Source organism: Capsicum annuum, chromosome 7 (assembly GCF_002878395.1).
Source record: "Capsicum annuum cultivar UCD-10X-F1 chromosome 7, UCD10Xv1.1, whole genome shotgun sequence".
Taxonomy (NCBI): Eukaryota; Viridiplantae; Streptophyta; class Magnoliopsida; order Solanales; family Solanaceae; genus Capsicum; species Capsicum annuum.
In genome coordinates, this window is record NC_061117.1 from 119268391 (window position 1) to 119293367 (window position 24977).

The 24977-nt window shown below is 35.8% G+C and overlaps 1 pseudogene; it reads left to right on the forward strand.

The window, feature by feature from the left end:
• The first annotated feature begins 1467 nt into the window (after window positions 1-1467).
• The window catches only part of LOC107876517, a 71994-nt pseudogene continuing 48484 nt past the window's right edge, over window positions 1468-24977 (forward strand).

A 24977-nucleotide genomic window follows, 5' to 3' on the forward strand; every position in this document is an offset into this window, starting at 1 on the left:
GAATGGTTATGTTGGGGTGTACTTTGTTCTTGCACTAACTTTCTAGTCATTCAGGGATGAATGATCCTAGTGTGGCAGACTGGAATACCCTGGATTTTGACCCATAAGAAATTTCCCAGATTCTTAGCTTCTACACATCATATGATTTGGGGTACTAGTCATATAATAGGGTACGAGTTAGGTGACTCAGTCATATATTGTCCAATGTTGGGTAGATGAGTTTCTAGAATGGGTACAACTAGGTAAATACTAGTCATATGGTTGGTGATGGGTCATTGGTTTGGATTTTCCTTCACTTAATCTGAAACTTAGTAACTTAACTTGGATCTAAGTACGATTGGCTCACCATGAGTCATATGGATAGGGTAGGAGTCATATAGTCCAACTCGTATATTGGATAATGTCGAACCCCTTATGATTCAGTTAAGGGTGTTAATCGTATGGTTGGGTACAATTTTTCTTGAGTGCTCGTATATTGGATAGTATTGGGGTCCAAGGGGAGGCCTAGGGTACCAGTGGTGGGTGCTACTCGTACGGTAGGGTATGATTGGTATGGGGTGGTCGTACCCTCCTATAGAAATTTTAAGCAGTTTAAGTTGAGGGTAATCAAGACATTTCCCCTATTAACCACTTAAGGCCCCATGACTTATAACCTTTCTGGGACATCATTTAACCTATTTGCAATTACTTAAACAATCTTAGAACACTCTCAAATTCTCTCAAGGCTCTTAGGTTAAGAAAGGCTAGGTTTTCATCAATAGGAGCAAATTGGACTTACAAGGGTGATTTCTCTCCACTATATTCATAACCTAAGGTATGTACTTTTCCCACATTGTTATTTCCAACTAAAGGCATGTTTTATGAATTATTTTCATAGCATGAATGTTGTATGGTTTTGGGTTTTAAATTATATATTGGGGTTTAGGTTACAATGGTTGGTTATGGTTTTCCCATGTCTTAAACCTATGGCTTTCATATTATTATGGTGGTTTGAAAATTGGGTTGCATAGGAGTGGTTAATTTGTACATGGTTTGGCTTTGGAAATAGTATGCCCCCAACATGTTTGATAAAATGTTTATAAGAATTCTTTTGTTAAATTGTTAGACTTTCATTGTACTATGCTTGGTATAAATTCGTAATGGAACCCGAAATGGTATAAATGGTTTAGAATGGTTAAATGGTAAGGCGTTGGTGGTTATGGTTAGTCTAATTCAAAGCTTTGTGGGGTACAAGGGAATCCCGCGAGCAAGCATAATAATGATCACTTGTGGGGTACATGGGATTCTTCCAAGTAAACTTAATAATGTCATTCATAGGTACATAGGTATCCCTTCTTTTATAAAATATTGGCTAAGGACATTGCTTGCAATCTATAATTGGTATGACGATACCACTACTTATATCCTTGGTTAATAATAAATGGAATGGTGGTTTGGTTGTGTGGTAAAGGTTTTAGTTTGACAATAATGGCGAGGTATGATAGCGAACCGTGAAGGTGTAAGTCTAATAGACAAACACTGAAACTCATGTTTGCCGATATGTAGATTAGTCATGCCGACCATATATGATACTTACGGGGGACACGGGAATCCCCTAAGTATACTTGTGCATATGTATAATGGATAGAAAAGGGTACTCGAGAATACCCTACTTCTATGGTATCTCTGATTCATATAGCTATACACCTCGAAGCCCATTCATGGGTTACACAGGACCCATTTAGACTGTGGGTAGTTATAGGATGGTTAAGCTACACATATCCAAGTCAATGGTCTTAAAGGCATGCTAAACCCTACTCCCTTTCCCAACATGGTTACATTCACGTATGTATGGTTGTGAATTTAAATGGTTGATTTACTTGGTTTTAAAGGTTGGCATTATTTTATCCTTATACTGAGTGCATGATAGCGTTCACCCGTTAACCCATCTTTGGGCGGCTGTATCCCCCTGTGATGTAGAAATCGGCCATTCTACTCTTTCTTAGTGATCAGATTTAGTATCAGCTCGGTTGGATTAAATTGGTGAGCTTTCATATTCTGGAAGGGTCCATTTCAAGTCATTGATGTTTTACAATACATTGGTTGGTTATTTCATTGACATTGATTTTGGATATAGTTGGTGGTATGTCCCAATCGAATATTGTATTACTTTGGGTTAAAGGCTTTCTGGAACTACTATGGGTCAGTATTGGTGGTGTCGGCAGTGATGTCAACCTTAGTATTGTTATATGTATTATGGTTGATACCGTTTTACTATATTTATGATTGTTCCATCGTATTATGTTTTGGATTATTGATATTTATATGGGAACTAATTTGTTATGGGATGTATGGATTGGTTTATGGTTTTGTTTTGGTTTTGGATATTTTTTGGGAAATGGATGTTGAACTTGTTTGGGTTGGTCATGGACATAGACTTAGCCCAGAGTGTAGAATTGTGATAAATTCTATCTTGTTATATGTTCAAAATTCATCTGAATCGGGGTTTGTGTTTGGAGGTTGGGTTGGGTAACGAGGGTGGTCCTCCATCCTAGTTGTACTTGAGATGCCTATTACCATGAAGCCTCGGTTCAGGTCATCTCACTATCTTTATCTCTTCTTATAGATTGCCTCCATCCGAGTTGAAGGAACTTGAGCAGTTGAAAGATCTTCTAAACAAGGGTTTTATCCGTCTTAGTGTGTCTCTATGGGGTGATCCTGATTTGTTCGTGTGTAAGAATGATGGTTCCCTAAGAATATACATCAAGTAATGTCAGTTTAATAAGGTCATGATAATTAATAAGTATACTCTTTCCCGAATTGATGATTTGTTTGACCAACTTCAGGGTGCTAGATGTTTCTCTAAGATTGATCTTAGGTCAAACTATCACCAGCTAAAGATTATGGAGGTGGATGTCCCTAAGACTGCCTTTCAAATCCAGTATGGTCATTATGAGTTCTTAGTCATGTCTTTTGGTTTGAATAATTGATGATGTCCAAACCACACCACCTCGTAAAAAATAATACGGTCGTTATCAAAATATAGTAACCCAACAAAGGTTGGGGTTGAATTCTAATGGAATATGTTGAATTTTGGATCTTAGTAGTTGTAGTCAGCAGGTAGAGCAAGAAAAGTAAATGAGGGTTTTGTGTAGTAGTTTTGAGAAAGTAACTATATTAACTTTGGTTGTAATCAGTATAGGTGAACACTAGGATTATGTTTCCCCTAGCTTCTCAACTCCATAGGCTTATCATGCTTTGTTGAACCAATTTGATACTTTGCATGAAGAATCGATAAGTTATGTACCTTCTACAGTTCTTGGACGAGAAGAAGAATTTTACCCTTTACCTTTTGAGTCTCACACTACCAGAAATTGGGCCTATGGCAACAAACTTTTTAGCGATGCTTGCAAATTCATTTCCATAGAATACCTATGGCAACGCTTTGAACCGTTGCCATAAATAATTGCTCTATTGGCATTATAATCATTACTATTGCAAATAAACTGTTGCGATAGATATATGTATAGCAACACTACTTAAAACCATTGCTATAGAAGCATCTATGGCAACACTTAATGGGAAAAAAACATATATTGCATCACTTATTAATTCCCCCAAAATATTTCACAGATGTTCACCAAAATAATTTTTTTCTCAATAAAAAATATCAAAACCCTCTTTTTTTCTCATAAAAAATGCTTTCACTCTATCCCTTTCTCATCAACAAAAACTCATTTCTTAATCAATCAGATGCCCATTTCTCATAAATTGAATACCCATTTCTTTTGGGGTTGAATTGGTTGTGAGTACAATCATTTTAATTTCTTAAAACTAGGATCTGCAATTCCCATCAATGAATTTGCATTATTGCTGTAAAGGAGTAAAGGAGACAAAAATAGAGTGATAGAGTTGTAATTCAATTCTCATCAATCAAATACCCATTTCTTTTGTGGGTGAATTTGTAGCTCCAATTGATGAGAAAAAGGGACTGAATTTGGTACAAAGATTTTCGAGAAAATTGAGAGCTTCTAAGAAGGGAAATTCTGATAAAAAAGGTGCTCTTTTTAGCATTAAATTTGGAAGGTTAACTGAAGGTGATTATTTAGCTGCTGGATAGCCTGTTTGGTTGACTGTCGTTACCTGTGAAGCTATTAATGGTTGGATGCCTCTAAAATCAAACATGTTCTAGAAATTAGAAAAGTTAATCAATTTTTAGCTATGAAAGTTTATTGTTTCAACGGGAATCACAATGTTGTGGAATAAAAAAATGATTCTATTTCATTGTATCACATAAATTATTCACCAATAATGGTTTTCTAAGCCTCAAAGATCACCTCAAATTGAGTTGTAGAACTCTAAAAAATGATGAAATAACTTCAAATCTTGAGCAAAGACTATTTTAGTCATGACAAGTGCAAATTGTTTCTGATAATACTATTTAAAAAGAATAACTTTTGATAACTTATCATTTTAAAAAATTGTGTTCATGTGTATATGCAGTATAAAAAGTTTTATAAACTAGTTATTACTTCAAGTTATGGTCTCACATTTTTCTGCAATCAATCATGTAAGGAAGCTAATGAGAGAGACATTCGGATCTGAGCTACGATTTAGTTTGTGTGGTTTATGACTTTATATTTAGGAAATTAACCTTATATTTTGGCCTTGGTTTCTTAGTTTAATATTTTATTTGTTTGGTAATTTTTGTTGTATAGTATTTACCTATTATTGTAAATTATTTTCTTCTTACAAAGATTCTTTCTGCTTTCAACATCTGTAGATTGGACAAGGTACATATAGAAGTGTTTACCAAGCACGTGACATTGAAAATTGTAAAGTGGTTACCCTAAACAAGGTGCAATTTGACAATTTCCAACCAGATAGTGTAATATTTATAGAACGAGAAATTGCAACACTCCACAAACTTGACCATCCAAAATCATGAAGCTGGAAGGAATAATCACTTCTTGGTTATCATGTAGCATTTAATTATTTTTTAGTATATGGAACATGACCTATCTGGATTATTATCATGTCGTGACATCAAATGTAGTGTAGGTTGGTGCATATTTGGCAATGTCTCTTAGCACTAAATTTTGTGTTAGATCACTATTTGAGTGTATCTTGTCTTGCAAATAAAAATGGAAGAAGATTCTATTTGTTTATTGAATTTACTTCTTGCATGGAAGTAGATAAAATGCTACATGCAGCAGGTACTGAGCGGATTAGAGAACTACCATTCACAAGGGATAATGCATCTGAAAATTAAAGTCTCCAACATTTTGGTTAACAATGAAGGAATTCCGAAAATAGTAGATTTTGGTCCTGCAAATTTCCTAAATTCAAGGAACAACCAACCAATGACTAGTCATATGGTTACATTATGGTTCGACCTCCTAAACTTCTATTAGGATCTACAAGTTATGGGGTCACTGCAGACTTGTGGAGTGTTTGTTGCATTGTTGCAGAACTCTTTTTTAGAAGACCCCTCCTGAAAGGGAGGACCGAGGTTGGTCATTTCCAAATAACTTCAATCGAAATTTGTGTATTTATAGTACATCTATTTGAGTATGTTGTAAAAATGGGCTATGGGTGATAATAGTGCAAAATTAAGATGACCCTGAAGCCTCCCAAAATCATTCTCCTCTATCGAATGCCTAGTAATTTACTGTTTCTTGTTAATGGTGAAAAGATTTTCACTGTGTCCATCCAGCAGGTTGAGAAACTGCATAAAGTTTTCAAACTTTGTGGTTCCCCTCTAGATGATTACTGGAAAAGGTATAAACTTCCACTTGCAACCATGTTTAAGCCCAAGAAACCATATTACAGTACACTTCGAGATAGATGTAAAGAATTACTTAAAAGTGTTGTAAAACTTATTGAAACACTTCTTTCAATAGATCCTTACAAACGTGGAGCTGCTTCATCTGCTCTCAATTCTGAGGTGAGCTTAATAAGGATAGGAATGTAGTATATGAGTTTTTATCTCACTAGAAAATTTTCATTTTGATGGAGTTACCTCATTCTTGTTATTTTGCTTTGTGATTTGTAGACATATACTATGTTGCTCAAACTCTTCAAAAATGTCTTCAAGTATATGCCAGATACTCTAAAAGTATTACATTTTTGAAGAATCTGACATGGGTATGACAACATTTTTGGAGAGACCAAGTAACATAGAATATAGAAGCTTCTTGATTGAGGAACATTGGATTTATGGGAATTGCTGATTAGCTTCTCTACTCTTCTAGTTTAGTTACCCATATTGGTATAAGAAATTTCTTGTTATGACTAAGTGGAATGTTGACAATATTGGTGATTTCATAGATAAGAAGTATGGGTTGCAGATTGCATTACTTGATATAGTATGTCAATTGAGCCGATAGCTTCCTGTACCATAGTGATAAGTAGACATGATTGTGGTAGTCCTCGCAGTCATTGCTTTATCTGATAATTTAAAAATAGATTTGGAACTTTAATATTAGTCTGTCATTAAGGTTTTGATATATAGACTAGTGTTTAAATGCTTAGCTAGTTTACTATCATATATAGCCTTAAGCTTTCTTATTAGAGGCCTCAGGTAACAGTATTTTAGTGCCACTTTAACCAAAGCAAAACATCTTGCTTTAGTTTTCAATAGCTCTTCACATTTTTCTTCTTGTTAACATGGATCCATAGCTCTTTAGGCCTCAACTATGTGTATTTCAGCTCTTGTATGTACATTCAGAGAATTCATTATTGATTTACCCACTTACATATAGCATGGATTTATTAGGGATGTGACTACAATGTAATTAGAAGACCATCAGCATAGTTTCTTCCTTATTGAAACGTAAGTCTTTTAGTATCTTCATCTTATTGTGCAAATCGTATAGTATGGAAGCTGACTGATGTTTTGTAAAGTGTCCCTCCTGATATGACTGATCATCCATGCACTTATAGCAATATGATTTTTTGACTTATTTTCTGTAAGTGCAAGTATTTGTATCTACTTTTTGATGGATCGTTTCTCCCGAATCAAAATTACATATTTACAAATGAGGGTCATCCCTTGTGGTTAGAAGTAATTGGCATGAAAATCTTCCCAAGGCATATATTCTAAGTTACGGAAGTTCTATAAAGGTACATTACCCTTTCCATTGACAATTTATGATTAGTCTACGTTCTCTAGTTCTGTAAATAAAGTTGTTTCTTGTTTCATGGCCTTCTGCCTTTTCCTTCCAATGCTCTTTTTCTTCATTTCCAACAGCAGGTAGGTGCTCCAAACCTATTCCTTATAGCGAAGTAGTTGTATCTAATGCATTAAATCACATACTTGCACGTATTAATGATGCTGCATCTGATCACATACTAGCATTGATGCACATATTAATATTGCCCCTACAGTGTTCATACTTCTGTATTTACCTGTAACTTTGTGATATTCTTTTTCAGTTTCTTAAATATTACCTAGAGATGGAAAACAAGTAAAGATTCAATAAACCATCCTATGCCAATCTTTTTAAAATGAAATACAGTGATTAAGATTTTTCAAGTTTGGCAACCATTAAAACATTTCTTTTTTCTCCCTTTACGGAAGACAATGCTTTATAAGAGCGACCACCACGACTACGGAGATAGAGATGAAGAGAAGGGATTATCTGGTAAGATTTCTTGTGCATAAGCATTTTAGCATTTTGGCGTCTTTGCCTATAGATGAAGAGGCTATTATTAATGCTTCCACTGCTTAAAAATTTTCTTTACAAACTTTTGCTATATATTTGTAAGATTGGGATTGCTACCCTTAATAAATAGTAATGATTTGACGTGTATTTTCTCCGTTTCTTTCAGCGTGCTATTATGTTTACTTTTGTTTTTCTACAACGTGCTATTAGCTAATTTTTATTTTTGAATCTCTACTTCTTTGCCCGAATGAAGTATGACTTTTAGCTGATGATGTTGTGTTTCCACAGTTAAGGGGAGTTTTAAATGCCAATGGTGAACAAAATGGAGGTTCAGCAACGTTTACAAAAGATTGCAAAGATGACTACGTCATGGAACTTCAAAGGCCTTGTAGTGTTATAGTCTGGTAAAGCTCCTTTGAAGCATCAGTTGTTTTAGGTTGACCACATTTGCTGTTTAGAATGGGTTAAAGCAGTAGGTAAGAAGTTTACTTCATTGTGCTTATGAGTAGTGCTCTTTGTTGTCCATAAGGAGTGTTTGAACCCCAAACAATGTTTTACATACATATAGTATTATATTCATGTCTACTTTCTAATTTGTGATGTGTACATATTATGTTATAATTTATTATGTATGTAAATAAATATTTACACTAATACAAGTGACTATTTTACATTTCGATTTAATAACATGTTGCAACAATCATTGCAATAGATAAATAAAGCATTGCAATAGGTAGTCAAAAAGTGTTTCAACAGAATAACAAAAGCATCGCAATAGATGCTATTGCAACAGTTTAATGTCATTGTAATAACTTCTGTTGCAATGATAGTAACCATTCCAATAGATGAAAACAGGCCTCTCAATAAGTCAAAAAATAACCATTGCCATAGGTCAAGCTATGTCAACGGTTGTCTAAAACCATCGCATAAATCGTTGCCATTGACATATCGCAACACCCACCTATAGAACGCTTGCTGAACCATTGTGGTAGAGCTATGGCAATGATTTTTCTCTCTATTGTAATGGTTTTGCAATCGTCACCATAGCGGTAATTTCTAGTAGTGTCAGTATATCACTTTACTAAAACTTATCTTGATCCTAGCTAACTATTACCTTTTGAGTCTCTAGTTAATAGATAAAATCTAACCATCTTACTTACATAAACCCTAGAAGCATGGATCGATAGCTAAACTTCAAATTAATGTTGACTTTTTCTTTTCCTAGTCTCTACTTCTCTTATGGAGTAAGTTGCAATATCTAGGTGGGATACTAAGGTTTGCAACAATTAAGAAAACTATTATAATAAAGATAAAGAAATATATGCATGAGTATCGGTTCAGAACAACAACATCACTTGCCCTACTTTGTCAAACTACCAGTGTTTCCACAACTCTAGCTATGGGTTTTGAGCCACTCATACTTATGAAGAAATCAATAGCATTTATAATCAAAAGCATAGATCAAATCACAATGATAAGAATTGTAAAAACCCATAACCGTAATTAAATTTATCAATTAAAGTCAATACAACAGAATCTCATGATCAAAATTAAATTTTAGAATCAAAATATGTTTCTGATTATCAAAAGTGTGTCACTCCTACTATAAACACATATAGGGTATGTATAGTACATGAGGAAACCTTAAAACTAAGCCCCAAATGAAATAGGAGAAAACAGGGTCGGTGGCCACCTGTGGTCTGCACTTGTGCCCTGACCCTGGCCGCAGGTAGTACCTGCGGTTAGTAGGGTGGGAATAGTTACAGGGCATAGGTACCAGGATTTATAAATCCTGTAGGTCAACTCTTGGGATTTTGTACTTCTGGCACTTGTTTTTCCTACTTGCAGTCTGTAGGCCCTACTTATGGTCCATAGATTGACTTTGAAAGTGTCAATTTTCATCTTTTCAGCTCTTTTTCAATTCTCGAATATGCTTTGGTCACAAACAATCCATAAATTATTCCAAACATCAATAATTTCTCAAAAAAGTAGCCAAAAGTGCCTTTTCATCCTTTTCACGAACTTAGCATCCAAAATATGAATTCCTGCAAAACATACCCAAAATGCATCATATCTAACAAAATAATCTGAAAAACTTACATATTTTTCTCATTTTAAGCATCAAAAGTGCTATATTTGTATAGCACATCAATACCCTCAACTTAGAAAATTTACATGTCCTCAGGCCAAAAAACATAGCAAAAACTAAAATGACTCTTAACTAGGAGAATCTAAGCTATTCAAGGCAGTCAGTCAACACTTAAAGCTCAGAATACAACACCTCTTCCAATCTTATTTTTCAAAACCAATTGTGTGTGAACATAAAACACAAGAATGTGACACAATAGGATCAAGGTATGACAGTTAAATTAGCAATAGAAAACCACTCATATATACAAGTTACACTACCCAAAACAAGCAAATGTAGATAGCAATATGACTCAAGTGCCCTCATAACAAGGATGTCCCACTCACCCACATAAAACTATGCATGTCAATGCAGGGATAGTAAAGAGACACTCACACTCAAAAGAGAAGATCCAAGTAATGCATGTCAAATACCATACACTTGCCCTTATTTTCTTTACCATACTTTTTAGATAGTCAAGTTAGGATCATTATAGGACTTTTCTCGGCATTTAATGTAGGCTTGGGGGCTTGTATGGTCATATGGACATATCAAATGACTAAGCCTCCTTGATACTACACTAACTTAGGGTCCTACTTATTAGCCAATTACCCTTTTATTATACCCTTATTTCTCCCTTTTTATTCTTTATTGCACATTCATGTTGGGTGTGGTCTTTTATTCTTTCTTTTTTTACCTTTTCATAATTTTTTCTGTTCTCTTTTTTTCTTTTGCTACCACACCTAGCCCTATTAACATTTTCCCTTACTTTACCCTTCTACGTACCCACTTTTTACTATGCACCCCTATAATAGCTAACCTCAACTTAGGTATTTTGCCAGAGTTGAGGTGCATAATTTCCAAAGAGGACTAGGGTCAAAATAGGTTCATTATCGCACAAATGGGAAGGTGAATAGTTGAAACAAGAAAAATAGGCTACAAGGTTCAAAAAAGATATAAAGGGATACAATCCATACCTGAAATATTATTTAGGCAAAAAGTGGACTGAAATAAAAAAATGGCCTATGACTAACTAACTATCTTTCAACCTAGGCATGACTAACTAGACAAGTTTTGAATTCAATTCACAAAGGGAACTAGGTAATATCTCATGGACACACATAACAAATACCAAGTACTACCTATCCAGTTAATGTAATCATTAGCAAGTGATTATCATGTCCCTAATTCTAATGTCCTAACAAGATCCATAATGTTTACACAAACTATATATACATACAATTTTAAATACATATTATAGAGTGGTATGAAAAATCAATAACAACATGAATACTGCCCAAAATACTTAAGAATCTCTTAATTACATAAAAACACAATACAATACAAAATAAAACACAATACGACACAAAATTATCCTAGATATGTTGGTTCTACAACCATACCATGGCTAACAGGAAAATAAACATATCAAAGAAAACCCATGGTAGTAGGGTATACCCACCCTCAGCTAAAAACTGTGCATTAACCTCAATACGCTACAACAAAGTAAAACAAAGGGAAGTGAGAACACACATAGGATACATTAGGTGCCTGTGTAATGAATATCCAAAGATAGGGGCATATCAACTAGCAAAGGTAGTGGTGGTGGTGGTCCACTACAAGATTATGCATCCACTACTATACCTACATGCCTCTGCCTATTGATGAATGCAGTACCCATCAAATTATTTCTGGTCCTTTTAACAGCTTGGTCATATTGCAAGTCAGGATTCTGCAAGTCGTCTATGTGACCTCTCTTGGCTCCAACTAATGGGACCTTCACATCCTTCTCTGTGAATAATTCAAAATATCTTGGTGAGCACAAAGGTGATATCTGGACCACCGAGGGTATAACTGATAGAGTGGCTTCTACATGAATCCTTGTAAGAGACCGTACCTCTGCTCGTAATATATCAAACTCATACTCATCTAGGCTATATCTGGTATATCTATCTCTATGAATAGGTTCTAACCTATCTCTCAAACTCATCGAGCCATGTATGTATATTAGTATGTAGCTTGAACCATGTAGCTCTCTATATGGCCTCCCATCTGGCCTCTCCCTACTCAAGTCTAGTCCTAACCTCTAATCTCATCTACTCATTGAGTTTAGTTATCTAGGCCTCAACAACCCTCAATCGAGCATTGGTGGCCCTCTGGATATCCACTAAGCTCTGCAAAAACTCATGAGATATAGTTATCATACCTGTACCAGAAGCTGTAGTGGATGGGTGAGTAGGCTCTAAAGTTAAACCCACCGACTCTAAGGTCAATGTTGGGGTTGAAGAAGTAGTAGCCAGTATCCCCTAGCCCTATGTACTTGAATCTAGAGCCTCTCTCTGCTCCCTTATCTCTATATTAAAACTAATACCCACATTCTCTCGATCTTCCTTACCAGGCTCTGTGGAAACTATTAGGCCCTCAATCAGGGCTAATGGTACTATGCCTGCTCTCTCAGTCTCTTAGAAGGGTCTGGACATGCTAGATCTTTCATAGTCTTTGTCTGTACAGTCATCATTATAAGTATCCTCTCTTTTATTCTTGGTATCTCAGGTACACCGCCTTCTTCATACAGCCTCTGAATCATGCAAGAGAAAGGCATATTACATAACTACCCAAATGTTCTATCATGTATCTCATACTGGAGAATAGAAGAAAAATTAGTAGCATATCTGGCTTTCATACAATCAACTATTGTTGCTCTCTCCTAAGTAAACATTTTATCTAAAATAGTGAGTATCCATCGGTATCTAATCAACAACTACAAAAACTTTGACTCAAATATCAATAAGACCTTGTTTATCTTACCATTCCCCTCAATCTATAGGGTCGTATCACCTAAAGGTGAAGTATAACTGGTTATCTAACTAGCCATATCAACTCTCTCTTATTGGAGCTCAACCTTCCATATAATATGTCAATCATGTATGACCCTCAGTCTATGGTCACACTCAACTGTAGATGTAGGAGTAATGTAATCTGGGTCAGAGATAACTCTATAGGTAGTCTGTACTGAAATATAAAACTTGACCCCTTTAACCAGTTTATGAACAAGCTATGGCTGCCTCACGAATCTCACTATTCTTTGAGCTCTGTTTATAGGAAGGACTACTATAGCTCTGTAAGATGTATAAAATTCTTGTACCATAGATGGGTTGTAAGAATCGAGTGGTCTAGTTATCCATTCTAACTGATATTGATCAAATGTCGCCTGTAGTTATGGTACTTGACTCAGCCCTGACAGATCAATCCGACGTTCCTTATAAACTACCCATGTAGGCCTGCAATGTAATATATCTCACATCTCTTCCATACATCATCTCATATATCTCTCCTCAAGCGGTGCATCTAAGGTATGTATGGGTTCGGGACTTTGCCCCTGCCATACTGATACATCGTGGGTAGCCTAATATGTACCCCCTCAAACTAGGGTACATCTATCTGCTATACATGAGTAGCAATAACCTCCTTTGACTGGGGTACCACTGATGACTCCTCCTACGCTACCTCATTGAATGAATCCTAGGAACCCTCCTCAGACTGGGGGCCTTGAGTAGCAACTTGTAAAGTAGACTCAAAATCTTTCTCTTCATCATCATTATAATCCTTATATGAAGGAGTTTATGGGGGTGATATTTCTGCTGACTTCATCGTATGTCGAGCTATAATTATCTGAGCAACCTGGCGCTTTCACCCTCTAGTAACTTAAATGTCACCCCAACTATAGTGTCTCTATATCGCTGACTCAGGCACTTTTATGCTGAACCACTAGGCTCAGAAAACTCTACCAATATATTTAAGTTATTTACCTTCTTCTTCATAGCTTTAGAAGTCATATGTACCTAAAAAACTAGTTCTTAGTTTCCAACAAAAGTGAGGGATAGCAAAAGTTGAAGAAAAACTCAAAATACAAAAAGTTTGAATTTTTCCTTGATTTTCAAGCCCCTATAACAAATTTGAATTTCCAACAAGTCTAATGTGCATACACCTATCAAAATCATAACTTTGAATGCAAACAAACATGCTCAACTAGTGGTATTGCTCTATTCGTTCATGTTCAACTTTCGGTTAGGGCCTAACCTAACAATTTAATTCAAAACAAGGCCTTCTATTAAAATTTGGAATACTTCAAGGCTCCTACATACAATCATGATAGATTATGTATATTTGTCACTAGAATACACATATCAACTTGTTTAAGCAATGAATAGATCAATACATAACTATTAGTAGTTGAGAAAGTTACCTCTTTTATAATTAACTAGAAGTGAATAATGAAGAAATTAAGCAAAAACAAAGTTGGGAATTGTTCTTAGTCTATTAGGACAAGTTGGTATCTAAAACAAGTGTCAATTTAGCCTTTACTTAAGTGTGGGATTATTTTGTGTTTTAAGAAGGAAGCTTGAATTCAAATAGAAAATTGATGTTTTGAGGATTTGAATGAGTTAGAATGAGGTAAAAGTTTTTTAAATATTGGCGAGGGGCTATTCTAGGTCATATATATGTGTTTATGGGCCCAAAATTTGAAATAAAAATTGGGCCCACTTTTGACCTACCTGTGGCAGCGGCCTGTGCCTATCACCTGATGCCAGGCATGGGGCGTAGGTCTCACTTGCGACCAGCAGGCGTAGGGTGCAAGTGTTGGGCCATAAATTTTTTCCCTCTTTCCTATAATTTAAACTTGACGTTTTGATATTTTTTTAGCTACTTATGGTCCCACAACCTAGTAAAATTAGATTCAAAAGTCCATAAATTTCCATTTTTCATACTCAAAATTTTGACTTTTCAACTTATTACTGAACTTACTTTGTGGGATTTGTGACAATGATTGGTTGATCACATAGCCCACTTACCTAGAAATCGATAAATGTATCAATTTTTTTACTATATTTCGGGTATGTTTAAGAGCTAAATCCTACAAAAAGCAAAAACAACAAAAATATGAACACTAAAAATAGTGGTCTGCCTCGCACTCAACACTTTATTTAACATGACATCACAACACGGCTGTGTTGGTTACTTATACTTCACCAACAAGTCCATGGGTTACCACCCATACAATGCTTAATTTAACATCGCTTCACGATGTAGGTATTTTGACTACTCAGAATTCATCAAGATACCTATAGGATTATCCTCCTGGGTCCTCAATACAATAAATCACCAACACTACCCTTATGTCAGTTGGATATTTCATTGACTTTTAGATATTGAATGTAGCCTTCTCACCATTGATTCTAAATTTAAGCTCCTTATCAACCATAGTTTTACCTGTGGCCATAAATGGTCTTCCTTATATAATAGAAATCTCGGTGCTAGCCTCTCAGTCTAGGATGACAAAGTCAGCCAGAAAGATCAAGTTATCCCCCTCATAATCATATCAAATGAGATTCCCATGGGCTTCTTCATTATGCAGTCAGCCATCAATAGCCACATCAAAGTCGATTATGGAGGGTTCAAGCCCAATTGCTTGAATACAAGCAGCGACATCAAATTAATATTGGCTTCTAAGTCACATAAGGCTCTCGTAAATCAGGATGACCTAATAGTGTATGGTACAGTGAATGCTCTTGGATCACCCTTTTTCTATGCCAAAGACCTAGTCATGACTACACTACCATGGTGCACACCATCAACATCCTTAAATGTCACTCCTTTCTTTCTTGTGACCACTTGTTTCATGAACTAGTCTATCCATGCATCTAGTCCAATGCCTTAAGAAGAGGTATATTCAAGCTCAATTTTTCAGCATCTTAATGAATCGCTTGAACTTACTTTCCTTTTTATTTATCTTTAATCTCTGAGGAAAATGTGGTAGTAGTCTCAGAATTTTTCTGACTTCTAGCTCAATGATTGGACCCTTCCCTTTGTCTTTGATAATTTTACCCTTATTACCTATTATCTTCTTGGACTTAAGAGCAGGTGTTTTATCATTAATAGCTTCTTCAACAGGTAGTGGGGGATCTATAGTAGTGACACCACTCTATGTGTTAAAAGAAAGTACATGACCATCTTTTATCAGAATTTGCATTGTGTTACATAGAAGGGTACCTGGCTGCCTCTGGTTTAGAGTTTCTGACATCTGCCTGAACTGGTGCTCCAACTACTAGATAGTAGTGGCATGTGACTTGACATTTTGGGTCAACCCTGAAATATCAGCCTTAATCTCCTTGAGGTTGATCTCTTGATTTTATTAACCCTTCACCAGCTTAACTAGTATATCTTTCATTTATTATTCTGCATCTCATCTTTTAGGTGGAATATACCTATCTCCTTTCTCTCTATAGTCATATTTCTTCCTTCAGTCACTATCTCGCTCTCTGCTATAGTCTCTATATTGATCATAGTAGTTTCAACCTTAGTTCCCTTTACCTTGGGCTCAAAAACCTTCAAGCATATAATCCAGATAATTTTCTTTCTCCTTTAATTGTGACTCATATGCTTTGAAAGCTTACCCCTGTTCTGCTACTACATTCACTTTCTCAGAAGTAATTGTTGCAAGCTACTTTGCTAGTACCCCTGGATCAGTTCTTAGAAATGAAATCTCTAATGCTATTGTGTTATCAGCTACTTACATGTCACATGAGGCACCAATAGCATATGTTCCAGATCCCCTCGTTGCCTTCTAAGTTTGCCACCCTTGGTTAGTAGGTGAGATCTTATCTAATATCTCTGAATCTACCTTCAAGCATAGTCTTGTAATAGCTTTTTCAGATATGGTATCTGCCATTTCTCTAAAGTTAATGGTCAAGGCTCAGGAAAACATCTCTAATAAGCTTGTCCCTAGAAATCGATGTTTGGGTACCATACTTATCTTATTCTTGAACCTTAACTATGCCTCCTACATAGACTCTGACTGTAGCTGGCTAAAATTATATATATCATCCTTAAGCTGCAATATCCAAGATGGAGGAAAGAGCCTATTTAAGAATTGCATGGGCAATGCATTTCATGTAGTAATTGAGACTCGTGGAAATTCTTCTAACCATAAAGATGCTTCTCTTATAAGTGAGAGGGGGAATAATCTCAGTATAAGCACTTCCTGATTCACCCTTAGATTTGTATACAAACTGCAGATCTCAATGAAATTGAAAAGGTTCAAGTTTGCATCATCTATAGGCAAATATGAAAATATGCCCTTTAGATATAAGAGTTGGATTATTGTACTCGTTATGTCAAACTTGATGCCTAAAGGTAAAACAAGAGGGACTATGTCTCCAATCTCTGTCGGCTCAACATATCCCAAGTCTTCTTCATCATCTCTATATGGATGCACATACTACTATGTTGGGATAACTTGAACATGGGAACCTCTCACTCTATTCTAATTTCCACTAAGTGCTACTCAGCCATCTACTGCTTGTCTCTGATCAACTAGCTCTACCAACCTAGCTACCAACTTAGCTTCTTCCATTGCCCTCCTCTTGGTTTTAACTTGAGCTAAAATCTCACCAATCTCTTGATAAATAATATCATACACTTCTTTGGGAAAAGGGGAGGTACAACATTGCGAACCCCTTCAAGAAGTTTATCTCATTTTTGCTCTGATATCCTACTAGGTGTTTGTAAGATCATCTTTGGATTTACATCTAGTGGTAGTAAGGGATTAACTCTACTTCATGTGCTAGGCAGACACTAGTGTATGCCTAATTAAAAACAAAAAAAACCCATAAACTGCAACAAATTCAAATCACAGTCAACACCATATTCCCCGACAACAGTGCAATAATTTGATGACATCCAAACTCTAACTCCTCTTAGAATATGATACGGTCGCTTTAATCAATAGTAACCCAATAAATAATGGGTTGGAATCCCAAGGGAACATGTGGAAGTTTGGATCTCAACAGTTGTAGTCAATGGGAAGAATAAGAAGAGTAAATAGGGGTTTTGTGTAGTAATCTCTAGAAAGTTACTATATTAACTTTGGTTGTAATCAGTGTATGTGAACACGAGTATTATGTTTCCCCTAGTTTCTCAACTCCGTAGGCTTATCGTACTTTGTTGAACCAACCCAATACTTTGTATGCAAAATCAATAAGTTATGTATGTTCTATAGTCTTTTGGACGAACAAAAGGAATTCACCCTTTACCATTTGAGTCTTGGGATATCGCTTTACTAGCTCTTTTCTTGATCCCAGGTAACTATTACCTTTTGAGTCTCTTTTACTAGTTACTACTCCTCTTTTGGAGTAAGTAGCAATATCTAGGTAGGATCCTAAGGTGTGAACCCATTAAAAAAACTATTATAATGAAGAAATATCAATACATGCCTATGTATCGGTTTAGATCAATAATAACACTTCCTCTACTTTGTCAAAATCTTATGGTTTCCACAACCCTATCTATAGTTTTTTAGCCCCTTATGTTATGAATAAATCAATAAAATTCATAATCAAAAGCATAGATGAAATCACAATGATGAGAAATATAAAAACCCATAACCATAATTGAATTAATCAACTAAATTCAATACAAGAGAATGCCAAGATCAAAATTGAATCTCAAAATAAAAATATGTTTGTGAGTATCAAAAGTGTATAAATCCTACTAAAAACACATAAAAGGTATTTATCGTACATGAGAAAACCCTAAAACCAATGCCCAAATGAAATAAGAGAAAACAAGGTGGTGGCCACATATGGTCTGAACTTATGCCCTGAACCTAGAAGCAAGTAGTATTTGCGGTCAGCAGGGTGGGTGCAGGTACAGGACACAGGTACCAAGATTTTAAAATCTTGCAGATCAACTTTAGGATTTTGGACTTTTGCACTTGCTTTGCCTACTTGCGGTCCCTAGGTCCTACTTATGGTCCACATGTTGACTTAGTAAGTCTAGGAGTCATCTTTTCAGCTCTTCATTGATTCTCAAACATGCTTTAATCACGAACAAGACAGAAAAGTATCCTGAACATCCATAATTGCTCTAAAAAGTACCAAAAACACCTTTTTCATCTTTCTTATGAACTTAGCATCCAAAATATAATTTCATGCAAAGCATACCCAAAATGCATCATATCTAACAAAATAACCTTAGAAACTTGTATATTTTCCTTGTTTTAAGTATCAAAAGTGCTATATTTATATAGCAAATTACTAATGCCCCAACGACATTCGTGGACTTGATGAATAGGTTCTTCCATAAGTTTCTGGATTTGTCTGTTACTGTGATTATAGATGATATTCTGGTGTATCCCATGAGTAAGTTAGATTATATCTATCACCTATGAATCTTGTTACAAACCTTGAAAGATCAATATTTGTATGCTAAGTTTTCAAAGTGCAAGTTTTGGTTGAAAGTTGTAACTTTTCTGGGTCAATTCATTTCTAGTGAAGGGATCATAATAGATCCAAAAAAAGTTGCAGTGGTTAAAATGTGGCCTAGGCCCATGACTGCAGCTGGTATTTGGAGATTCTTTGGTTTAGCTAGTTATTATAGAAGGTTTATGGAAAGCTTATCGTCGATTGCTGCACTTTTGACCAAGCTAATTCAACAGAAGGTTATGTTCATATGGTCTGATACTTGTGAGGGTAGTTTTGAGAAATTGAAGAATAAGTTGACTTTAGCTCCATTTTTGACCCCACCCAAGGGTAATGATGGATTGATGGTTTATTGTGATATGTCCTAGGTGGGACTGGGTTGTGTATTAATACAGCATAGAAAGGTTGTTACTTATGCTTCTAGACAAGTTGAAAGTTCATGATAAGAGCTACATGACTCATGATTAGGAATTGTTAGTTGTGATGCTTGCATTGAAGATTTGGTGGCATTATTTGTATGGAGTTCATGTTAATATTTATTTTGATTATAAGATCCTGAAATATGTGTTCACTCAAAAAGAGCTAAACCTCAGGAAAAGAAGGTTGTTAGAGCTTCTCAAGGACTACAACATGAGTCTTCATTACCACCTAGGTAAAGCTAATATTATTTCTAATTCTCTTAGCAGGTTATCCATAGGGAATCTATCTCATGTTGATGAGGATACGTGGGAGTTAGTGAAAGATATTCATCATTTGTCTAATCTCGGAGTTCGTGCCTTAGATTGTAAGGATGTTGGCTTAGTTATGGAAAAGGTGGCACAATCATCTCTTTGTACAAAAATAAAGGAGCAATAGGTAATGAATCCAATCTTAATGAACAATAAAGGAGATGTTGGATAGTAGAAGGTTGTAACTTTTGAGATTGGTGGCGATGGTATCATGCGGTACTAAGGCAAATTATGTGTTCTCAATATAGATGGTTTATGAGAAATTATCATGATTGTAGCTTATGAGTCATGTTATGTCATTCATCCTAGTTCGACAAAGATGTATCATGATCTTAAGGAGATTTATTGGTGGAACAATATAAAGTGAGATGTGGCCAGTTTTGTGGCTAAATGCATGGTGTGTCAACAAGGGAAGGCTGAGCACTCGAAGCTTGGTGGGTTGACTAAAGAGATTGAACTACCGGTATGGAAATGTAAGATAATTAATATTGATTACGTTACCGGTCTTCCTAGGTCTCAGAATTAGTTTGATTCAATGTGGTTCATTGGGGATAGGATGACTAAGTCTGCACACTTCTTGCTAGTGAGGACTAATTATTCGGCAGAACATTATGCGAAGTTATTCCTCCAAGAGATTGTGAAGTTGCATAGGGTGCTTATTTCTATCATGTAAGATCGTGGTACTCAGTTCTCATCATATTTTTAGCATTCTTTTCAGAGAGGTTTAGGAACTAAGGTGAGCCTTAAAACTACTTTCCACCCGCAGCCTGATGGGCAAGCGAAAAGAATTATTTATACATTGGAATATATTTTTTGAGCTTGTGTAATCGACTATGGTGGTTGTTAGGTTGATAAACTACCTCTTTTAGAGTTTACATATACTAATAGCTACCACTCTAGTATTGGGATCTCCCCATTTGAGGCATTGTATGAAAAGAGGTGTGGGTCTCAAATTGGTAGGTTTGAGGTTGGTGAGGCTGAGATGTTTGATCATTATTTGGTTCACCAAGCCATGGACAAGGTGAAGGTGATTCGGGATAAACTTAAGGCCTCCTAAAGTCGCTAAAAATTCTATGCAAATGTCAGGCGTATGGAGTTAGAGTTTGGGGTTGATGATTGGGTAATCCTAAAGGTGTCTCCTATGGAAGGAGTAATGCGATTTGGTAAGAAGGGAAAGATCAGTCCCAAATATGTTGGTTTGTACTTGCTGTTGAAGAGGGGTTGGTAATGTTGCATATAAATTAGAATTGCCCTTTAGTTTGAGCTTCATTCATTCAGTGTTTCACATGTCGGCATACCATTATCCTTAATAAGTGCCGAAAGTCAATTCACTTTATAGGTGCCGGGGATTTGAAATACCAATATCCATGATAGGCACGATAATCAAGACCTACTAAGTTAGCACACGAAACGTAGGTAGACAAAGTAGGTAGCAGAAGTTCAAAATCCCGAGACCTAACTTGTAGGATTTTTCTTATCTGGACCTGTGGTCCATACCAACGCCTAAAGCCAGACCGCAGGTATAACCTGTGTCCATTACCAAATCGCCGGTGCAGACCACACATAGCCACTGACCCTATTTTCTCCTATTTTATTTGGGCTTTATTTTTAGGATTTTCTCATGTACTATAAATACCCATTATGTACTTTTTAGTGGGAGTTACACAACTTTGATACTCAGAAACATATTTTGATTCCAAGTTCCTTTTCTAATCTTAAGATTCCCTTAGATTAATTATAGTTGATTAATTAAGTTACCATTTTAGGTTTTTATTCATCTTATCATTTTGATTTTATCTAAGCTTTCAATTATGAATGCCATTGATTTCTCATAGTCATGAGCGGCTAAAAACCCATAGCTAGGGTTGTGCAAACCCTAGATGATTGACAAAGTTGGAGAAATATGATGCCATGTATTATCTTTAGTATAAAAGTTGTCTTGGAAGTTGAAAATATTAGGATCCTATCTAGATATTGTTACTTACTCCAAACGAGGAGTAGTGACTAGTAAAAGATAATGAAAATAGTAATTTGGAGTTTAACTGTCAATCTACGCTACTAGGTAATATCTAAGTAAGATGGTTAGATATCATATAATAAGTAGAGACTCAAAAGGTAATAGTTAACTCGAGTAAAATAAGGGTTAGTAATGCATCATACTGATACTTAAGAGGTAAAAGGTGAAATCCTTCTAGTCATCCAAAAGACTATAGAAGGTACATAGCTTATCAATTTTGCATGCAAGGTATTGGGATGGGTCAACATAGCATGATAAACCTATGGAGTTGAGAAGTCAGGGGGAACGCAATCCTAGTTTTCACGTACAACTGATTACAACCAAAGTTAATATTTTTACATTGTCAAGATTACTACAAACAAACACTATTTATTTTCCAGTATTGGCCGAAGACTACAACTGTTGATAATTACAATTATACGTATTCCCTTGGGATTAAAATCCAACCTTAGTTGGGTTACTATATCTTGACAGCGACTGTATAATCCTCTAAAATGAGGTGTTGCTTGGACATCATTAAGAAATTGGCAGCATTGCCAGGGAATTACGGTGTTGATTTATGAATAAAAGTCGTTGCATTCTTTGAATTTTTATTTTTGTTCTTAATTGGGCATACGCCAATGTACGCCTATCATATGGAGTAAAGACAATCCTTACTCCTACTTATTATAAAAAAAATCCTATACCTGCATAGTGGGATGTCAGATCCAAAGAGGGACAAGCTCCTTGAAGACGGAGTTCAGAAGGTTGTGGATAGACATACTAGTGAGATGTTTGCTCAGATGGAGTTAGATGAGTAGAGATAGAGAGAAGACCACTGAGTAGCACTCGGTATTTATCATAACAGAGGTTTACCTCAAGTGATCCTAACATATCAGAATGTTTAGCCACATGAAGATGATGAAGATTTAGGATGTGACGAGCATTCTGGTATAGGAGTCATTATCCTTCCTTATTTAACTCCTGATATTAAATTCAATATCTCTAGTCCTATGATCTAGCTCTTGTACTTAAAGGGTCTATTGCGGGGTTGCCTATAGACGATGCAAACATATATCTGGCAAATTTTACTGGGATATGCACTTCATATACAATATCGAGGGTAGATTAGGAGGCACTCAGATTGAGGTTGTTCCCCTTTTCAGTTATAGGAAAAGCATCTTTATGGCTTTGGTAATTTCCAAGAGGGTCTATTTCTATATGGAAGGAGCCATGTAGACAATTTAAGAATAGGTTTTTTCCTCCATACAGTGTATTGCAGCTCAAGGATGAGATTTATAATCTTAGGCAATTACAGTCAAAGTTTATGTATAAGGCATGATTTTTATTCAAGAAGACGCTTAGCATGGTGCCCAACTACCGAATGTCAGGGAAAAACTTGTAAGAGATATTCTATAGAGACCTGACTACAAGTTCCAGAGCAATTGTAGATACTATTTCTATAGGAGCTTTTTGTGAGATTATGATGGGAGATAGTTGCAGGTATTATGTATCAGATCTTATTAACTAACTAAGGGTATCAAACTCGGGAGTTTGAGAGAGGTGGTGATATTTATGCCATTGGAACTTATGGTGAATAGAGAGCAACTGAGGATACAGTAACTCAAGAGATTTCACTATTACTGTAAGAGATTGGCGAGTTGGTCAAATAATTTGCATCCACCAATTCTTCTAAAGCACATGAATTTTATATATTTGAAGAGGCAAAGTATATGGATCGTCAATTGGAGGGTTTCTGAATGGCAAGGGAAAAAGGCCAAAACTATCATGATGAGTGAGATAAGTACATTCCACCTAGAAAACTTGAGGCAGCGTCTAGAATAGAAGTGATGTTGACCATGTTAATGAAGGGTCAACAGAGCTAGGAGGCTTGTATCATAGAACTTAAAGTAGAAATTTCAGGATTAGCCCAAAAAGTTGAATCAAATGCAATTTCCAGTAAATAGTTAGAGCAGTAGTATGGGCAAATCTCGGTCACTTTGGCTGATATGAAGTCAGGAGCATTACCTGGTTACTATATGGCTATTGAAACTTGAGATGACTCTTCACCTGATGAGCACTTTTTGGCTACTAATGATAAGCTTTAGAAGAAAGAAATTGATGCTAACGAGCCAACTGAGGTAGAGTTTTTGAATCTGACATGTAGTGATGATGATTTCAATAGTGATTACGATGATGACTGGACTAGAGAAGATCTCCAAAACATAGTGCAACAATTTAGCTTAGACTTTTAGGAAACATGGGTAGAACAGAAGGGATCTTAGGTGTAGTAACCATACCATATTCTATTGGGCCTTATGAAGTTAATTAGGCTCTATCCGATTCAGGAGTAGGAATTAAATTTATGCCACTGATGATATATAAGATATTGGGGTTTGGGGAATTAAAGACTACATCTTCAAGGCTTGTGATGGATGATTCATCAGTAAAGGATCCAGTGGTATAGTGCGTGATGTGGAAAGAAAGTGCCAAAAATCACTTATCCAGCAAATTTTATGATTTTAGACTGTAAAGTGGATATTCATTATCTGATCATATTGGGTAGACCCTTCTTGTCTACTGGATGAGTTTTTATTGAAATGGATTTGGAAGAGATCACTTTTAAGTGGAATGATGAGTAGATTGTGTTGAATATATGCATGACCGTACAAGAGCTAGATGACATAAGAGTAGTGGCAATTATAGATGTGGTGGATGATGACATGATCATAATTGATGTGCCTATTGAGGAGAGATTAGACCTTGAAGCATTAGCAGCAGTGATTATGACCTTTGAGAGTGATGGGATACTTGACTATGATGAGATGACATAGGCTCTTACCATTATGCCCCTGAGAAGATGGATCATGACTTTAAGTAAAGAACCACAGCTCTTGCAAAACCATCGATTGAAGAACCACCGGTATTAGAATTGAAGTTCCTCCCATCTAACAGCATCCAACCGTACACGCAAGTGTATGTGGTCTATCAAGTAGTATATTGATGTTCAAGAAAGTTGAGTATCGATCCCACAGGGACTTGATCTAACAACTATTCGATTCCAGCTCACAATTTAGATTTAATTAATGCAAGCGTAACCAAAATATAGTTTTGACTACTTATAAGATAAAGTAAAGGAAACAATGTGAAAAATAAAGGTTTTGAAACAATCAATGGAGTAAAGCCTAGGGTTAAAGAACTTCGAACAATCATACTATG